General features: G+C 49.6%; 1 long non-coding RNA gene across 4 annotated transcripts; it reads right to left on the bottom strand.

Annotated features, from left to right (window-relative positions):
- Window positions 1-208: 208 nt before the first annotated feature.
- On the bottom strand, window positions 209-7,356 carry LOC311527450. 4 transcript variants are annotated; one of them, XR_014713331.1, is made up of 4 exons: window positions 7,158-7,356; window positions 1,907-2,005; window positions 1,427-1,810; window positions 209-847 (listed from the first exon to the last, which is right to left on the bottom strand). It is a non-coding gene; the product is annotated as an uncharacterized lncRNA (long non-coding RNA). The 4 variants fall into 4 exon arrangements; XR_014713332.1 differs by lacking the exon at window positions 7,158-7,356 and adding an exon at window positions 4,193-5,271; XR_014713333.1 differs by lacking the exon at window positions 7,158-7,356 and adding an exon at window positions 4,209-5,271.
- Between the last annotated feature and the right edge of the window lie 8 nt (window positions 7,357-7,364).

Genomic DNA, 7,364 nt, shown 5'->3' with positions numbered 1-7,364 from the left:
ACAGTTAGAAGAGCACAGGAGGTCACGGTGCGCATCACAGAAGCTTTGAAAACCAGTTTCATGACTGGCCAGGCTACGGTGTGGAAGTTCTGTTTGTTTCTCCTTGATGAAACCCCCCGCCCCTTGGTTCACTCTACTTCCCTGTAAACTAACCACCCTCCCCTCCTCCCTTCGCTCACCGCTTGCAGAGGCAATAAAGTCATTGTTGCTTCACATTCATGCATTCTTTATTAATTCATCGCAGAAATAGGGGGATAACTACCAAGGTAGCCCAGGAGGGGTGGTGGAAGAGAGAAGCACCAGGAGAGGTGGTGGAGGAGGGAAGGACAAGGCCACACAGGACTTTAAAAGTTTAAAACTTATTGAATGCCAGCCTTCTGTTGCTTGGGCAATCCTTTGGGGTGGAGTGGCTGGGTGGCCGGAGGCCCCCCACCGCGTTCTTGGGCGTCTGGGTGAGGAGGCTATGGAACTTGGGGAGGAGGGCGGTTGGTTACACAGGGGCTGTAGCGGCGGTCTGTGCTCCTGCTGCCTTTCCTGCAGCTCAACTATACGCTGGAACATATTAGTTTGATCCTCCAGCAGCCTCAGTATTGAGTCCTGCCTCCTCTCATCATGCTGCTGCCACCTTTCAGCTTCAGCCCTCTCTTCAGTCCACCACCTCTCCTCCCGGTCATTTTGTGCTTTCCTGCACTCTGACATTGCCTCCACGCATTCGTCTGTGCTCTGTCAGTGTGGGAGGACAGCATGAGCTCAGAGAGCATTTCACTGCGAGTGTGTTTTTTTCACCTTCTGATCTTTGCTAGCCTCTGGGAAGGAGAAGATCCTGTGATCCTTGAAACATATGCAGCTGGTGGAGAAAAAAAAAGGGACAGTGGTATTTAAAAAGACACATTTTATAGAACAATGGGTACACTTTCACGGTAAGCCTTGCTGTTAACATTACATAAATAGCATATTACATACATAGTTCCAAGGTCGCATTTTGCCTCCCCCCACCGCGTGGCTAGCCCCTCCCTCCTCCCCATGGCTAACAGCAGGGAACATTTCTGTTCAGCCACAGGCAAACAGCCCAGCAGGAATGGGCACCTCTGAACGTCCCCTTAAGAAAAGCACCCTATTTCAACCAGGTGACCATGAATGATATCACTCTCCTGAGGATAACACAGAGAGATAAAGAACGGATGTTGTTTGAACGCCAGCAAACATATGCTGCAATGCTTTGTTCTGCAATGATTCCAGACTATGTGCTACTGGCCTGGCGTGGTAAAGTGTCCTACCATGGTGGACGGAATAAGGCTGCCCTCTCCAGAAACCTTTCGCAAAGGCTTTGGGAGTACATCCAGGAGAGCCATGAATGCCCCGGCAAATTAATCATTAAACATGCTTGCTTTTAGACCATGTATAGTATTTTAAAAGGTACACTCACCAGAGGTCCCGTCTCCGCCTGGCGGGTCCGGGAGGCAGCCTTGGGTGGGTTCGGGGGCTCCTGGCTCCAGGTCCAGGGTGAGTAACAGCTCCTGGCTGTTGGGAAAACCGGTTTCTCCGCTTGCTTGCTGTGAGCTATCTTCCTCGTCCCCAAAACCTGCTTCCGTGTTGCCTCCATCTCCTTTGAAGGAGTCAAACAACGCAGCTGGGGTAGTGGTGGCTGAAACCCCTAAAATGGCTGCAGCTCATCATACAAGCGGCATGTTTTGGGCTCTGGCCCGGAGCGGCCGTTCGCCTCTCTGATTTTCTGGTAGGCTTGCCTCAGCTCCTTAAGTTTCATGTGGCACTGCTTCGGGTCCCTGTTATGGCCTCAGTCCTTCATGCCCTGGGAGATTTTGACAAATGTTTTGGCATTTTGAAAACTAGAACATAGTTCTGATAGCACAGATTCCTCTCCCCACACAGCGATCAGATCCCGTACCTCCCGTTCGGTCCTTGCTGGAGCTCTTTTGCGATTCTGGGACTCCATCATGGTCACCTCTGCTGATGAGCTCTGCATGGTCACCTGCAGCTTGCCACGCTGGCCAAAGAGGAAACTGAAATTCAAAAGTTTGCGGGCCTTTTCCTGTCTACCTGGCCTGTGCATCTGAGTTGAGAGTGCTGTCCAGAGTGATCACAATGGAGCACTCTGGAATAGCTCACGGAGGCCAATACCATCTAATTGTGTCCACAGTACCTCAAATTCGACCCAGCAAGGCCGATTTCAGCGCTAATCCCCTTGTTGGGGGTGGAGTAAGGAAACTGATTTTAAGAGCCCTTTAAGTCGAAAAAAGGGCTTCGTCGTGTGGACGGGTGCAGGATTAAATCGATATAACGCTGCTAAATTCGACCTCAACTCCTAGACCAGGGCCAAGTGTTTTATATCTCCCCCGCCCCATGCCCCTTTGACCCTCCTGACTGGTTGCTTGACCTTGCCTTCCTTGAGATAGGGTTTGAGGCAATCTTAAAGTGTGCTCTTGAGTAACATTTAACTGCTCTTATCTGTTCCCATTCTACTAACAAATCCAGCTGACTAGGCAGAAGCAACATCACAGTGTCTTTGTCCCTTGCTTACACATTTTAGTAGAAGAGTATCAAAAAGTCAAATCCAAAATTCTATCCCAGGCTAACAAACAGACCTATATACTAACAATAGACTACAACAGTGCCATGCAAACGCCTGTTCGCACTTTCAGGTGACATTGTAGTCAAGAAGCAGGCAGCACTACCTTCTGCAAATGTAAACAAATTTGTTTGTCTTAGCGATTGGCTGAACAAGAAGTAGGACTGATTGGACTTGTAGGCTATAAAGTTTAACATTGTTTTGTTTTTGAATGCAGTTATGTAACAAAAAACCTCACATTTGGAAGTTGCACTTTCATGATAAAGAGATTGCACTACAGCAGTTGTATGAGGTGAATTGAAAATACAATTTCTTTTATAATTTTTACAGTGCAAATATTTGTAATCAAAAATAATATAAAGTGAGCATTGTACACTTTTTATTCTGTGTTGTAACTGAAATCAATATATTTGGAAATGTGAAAAACATCCCAAAATACTTAATACATTTCAATTGGTATTCTATTGTTTAACAGTGTGTTGAATCACGATTAATTTTTGTGAGTTAATCATGTGAGTTAACTGCAATTAATTGACAGCCCTAGAAAAAACACAACTAATGTGTTTTCAGCAGATATTTTATGACCAGTACTGGTCACAGAATCATAGAAGATTAGGGTTGGATGAGACCTCAGGAAGTCATCTAGTCCAACCCCCTGCTCAAGGCAGGACTAACCCCAACTAAATTATCCCAGCCAAGGCTTTGATGGGTCAGTCCATCTCAAAATGGATTGTAGAACTAGAGTGCGGTTCAGAGAAGGCAACTGAGAATTATAAGGGGCCTGGAAAAAGCTGATTTGAAGAGTGTTTGAAAAGACTGGGATTGCTTACCATAGAAAGGGCATGAACAAGAGAGGAAATGGTGAACATATATAAAATAATGAATGACACAGAGGAAGTAGATCGAGAACATCCATTCTCCACGTTTCATAATACAAGAACAAAGAGACGTTCAATTAAATTGAAAGGTAATAAATTCAAAATTGATAAAGGGAAATACTTTTTCACTCAACACATAAGAATATGCAACTCATTGCCACAGAATGTCAATGAGGTCAAGAGGATTCGACATTTCTACAGATCAAAATAGCCAGAGTAATGACAGTGAAGAATTTTGGAAGGGATAAAAACCCCATGCTTCAGCATTTAAGCCAAATGTAACCCTTTCCGCCAGGTAGAGCCGACAGTAACCAGGGCCGGGTTCAATATCTAGGGGTTCCTTTTCAACAATACAACACAGAACCAGCTTGAGCCCCCACCCAATAACCTGGGAAAATCACACACCACCCCTGGGTGCCTCTGAGAGGCAATACTTCCCCACTCGCAAGCACAGAGTCTGAGTGTAGAAAAGAAACTTTTAATGAAAGGAGGGAAGTCACCTGACATTAATTAGGGGAAATGCCACAAGCAGGATTCATAAACATAAAACTGTGAGCAGGACACCCACCCTAGAGTGCATGGGGCAGTGCCTTCTGCCTCATGTTCTTGAGTTCTACAACCAAAAGTTCCTTTTCTGAGCTCCCTCACCATACCCCACTCTTAGTGGCTGTCCTTGGTCAGTGAGGACCAGGGTTCACAGGTGCATCTGTGTGAGCTGAGCTCTCACCCAGGGAAGAAGGTACCTTGCTTGCTCCGCCCTCTGAGCACTTGCACTGGCTGGCCACCCCACCAGCTACTGGTCTTCTCTGCCGGCTGCCCCACCATCCACTGGCCGCCTCGCCAGCAGCTCGATCTGCTCACTGCCTCGCCAGCCACTCATTCACCAGCCGACTGTCAGTCACCTTCTGCTGCCACCTGCCTCTCTGCTGTGACCTCTGCACATCAGTCTCTGAGTGATTTTCAGCTCTTTGCAGGTTAGGCAGAAACACTGCCCCCCCACAAGTGAATTCAGCTCTCATTTGGGCACTTTAACATAACAAAAAGGCTCTTAATGAAGCCTATTTAGCTCTATCTTTTTTAACAGTGGGGAGGAAAAGGTTAAACCAGACTGAGGACCCTTAGGGAGAGTCCCCAACTCCTAGCTGGGACACCTATCCTCACCCCTCTTACTTTCACAGAGGTCTGGATTCGAGCCCCTGGCTTAGCGAGTTCCTTTCGGCTGAGGGTGACCCCTCAATTGGGAGAAGCTCAGCACAGTTCTGCTCCCCGTTAGTCATACAATGAAGATAACATTGATAACTTTTCACTACCCCTGCATTCAAGTGATTTGCCACCCAACACCAGCCAAAGCTGATCACTTGGAGCTACACAACTCCTGTCTGCTAGATACCTATGCAGACTATATGTGTTCATGTAAATACAGTTTGCTCCTGAAGTCTCTCCCGCTCCCGAACTAGCTGTCAGGGGAGAGTTCATTCAGACTCTGCTTACACAAAGTATTAGAGAGTAAGGTTAGGCCTGCATGGGGGCTGCTTATACCACATCTGCCTACTGTGGGGTTCTTCCTCATAATTTCCTGTCCTACAACCATCACCACCATCAGCAGACACCTCCTCTAGCCCTGCAAGAAGTTCAGGAACCTGTTCAAAATGCTGACAGTGCAGGCAGCAACTGGTTGAGAATGGAGAAATGTGCATCAGCACAAACTAAAGCAGGCTGAAAGAACTCGAGGGTTATCTCAACCAGCTAACACATGTTAAAAGTACAACTGTCTTGTCTACTTGGGTCAGCTAACATGGGTTAAAAAAAACCCACCTTTTTTTCTAGTAAAGATAAGGCCTGAGAAGGCTTTGCCTCATATTTAGCAAATGTGACTGAGCACACTCTCTTTATGCCCCAGGCAGGGCCTTGCAATATGGTTCATACAGTGATGCAGTTTTCCACCTGCAGCACAAAGAAGGTGCTCGGGGGACCAATTCTTGGGGTCTGTTGTGTGCCAGTCTCCAGGAATTATTTGGGGAGCATTACCAATACCCCCCGTCATAACCTTCCCCAGTACCCCACCATCCAACCCTGGAACCTCCCGTCATAACTTTCCCCAGCGTCCCCAGTCCAACCCCGGTAAGCTTCCCCAGTACCCCCCATCCAACCCCAGTACACCCAGTCATAACCTTCCCCAGTACCACCTATACAACCCAGGCACCTACCGTCATAACGTTCCCAAGTACACCCCCCATCCAACCCCGGTACCGCCTGTCATAACCTTCCCCAGTACAACCCTATCCAACCCAGGTACCAACCGTCAAAACCTTCGCCAGTATATGCCCATCCACCCCCAGTACCCCCCGTCACAACCTTCCCCGTAGCCCCCCATCCAAGTCCGGTACACCCCTCATGACCTACCCCAATACCCGCCATCCAACCAGGAGACCCCCCCCCCCGTCATAACCTTCCACAGTACTCTCCACATCCAAACCCGGTACCCCCTGTCATAATCTTCCCCAGTACACACTGTCCTACCCCGGTACCTCCCTGTCATAATCTTCCCAGTATTCTTCCCATTGAACCCTGTTTCCTCCCCATTATAACCTTCTCCGGTACCCCGCTCTGCATCCAGCCCCAGTACCCCCAGTAATAACCTTCCTTAGTAGCCCCCATCCAAGCCCGGTACCCCCCTCATAACCTACCCCAGTACCCATCATCTGACCACGGGACACGCCTCATAACCTTCCCCAGTACGCCCCATCCAACCCTGATACCCCCGTCATAATCTTCCCCGGTACCCACCACCCAAGCCCAGTACCCCCTGTCATAACCTTCCCCAATACCCCCACATCCAACCCCTCATAACCTACCCCAGTTCCCCAGCTCCAACCACGGTACTCCCCTCATAAACTTCCCCAATACTCTCCACATCTAACCCTGGTAGCCCCCCCATCCAACCACAGTACGACCTGTCATTAACTTCTCCGCTACCCACCCCCACCCCCCATCCAACCCCGGTAGCGCCCATCATAACGTTCCCCAGTACTCTCCCCATCCAACCCCGGTACTCCCCATCATAACCTTCTTCAGTGCCCCACATCCAACCCTGGTACCACTGTCATAACCTTCCCCAGTACTCTCTGCATCCAACCCCAGTACCCCCTGTCATAACCTTCTCCGGTACCCCCCTGTCATAACCTTCTCCAGTACTCTCCCTATCCAACCACAGCACCTCCCGTGATAACTTTCCCCAGTGCCCCCCCATCATGCCCCAGCACCCTCCATCATAACCTTCCCCAGTTCCACCCCACCCAACCTGGGTACATCCCTCATAACCCTCTCCAGCTCCCCTCATCCAACCCCGGTGACCCCCTTCATAAACTTCCCCAATACTCTTCACATCCAACCCCGGTAGCCCCCTCATAACCTCCCCCCCAATCATAATGTTCCCCGGCACCCCCAATCCAACCGCGGTAAACCCAGTCATAACCTTCCCCAGTGCCCCCATCCAACCACAGTACCACCGACATAACATTCGCCAGTACCCCCCATCCAACCCAGGTAACCCCCGTCATAATCTTTCCCGGTATCCCATCATCCAACCCTCGTACCCGCCCCGTTTAGCCCGGAACCCCGCGTCACAACCTTCCCCAGTACCCCCTCCGTCCAGCCCCAGTACCCGCCCCCGTCATAACCTTCCCCAGTACCTCCATCCAAGCCCGGTACTGCCGATGGTTATGTTCTTAACCTCCAAGTCGGTGGCATCCCCTTAGGTGGGTCTCAAGCGGGGGAGCAGGGTGTAGTGTTTTGGAAGGGGGTTAACAGCTGCCTAAGTACCCAGCAGCGGAACTAACGTTGCTAAGGACGTGTTTCCCTCACGGACCACCTTTCCACAGTGACCAGAGTCCACGAGC

The sequence above is a fragment of the Lepidochelys olivacea genome, assembly GCF_965140295.1.
Source record: "Lepidochelys olivacea isolate rLepOli2 genome assembly, chromosome: 10".
NCBI lineage: Eukaryota > Metazoa > Chordata > Testudines > Cheloniidae > Lepidochelys > Lepidochelys olivacea.
Note: the sequence above shows the minus strand (reverse complement) of the source record. Positions and strands in the feature narration are given on the sequence as shown.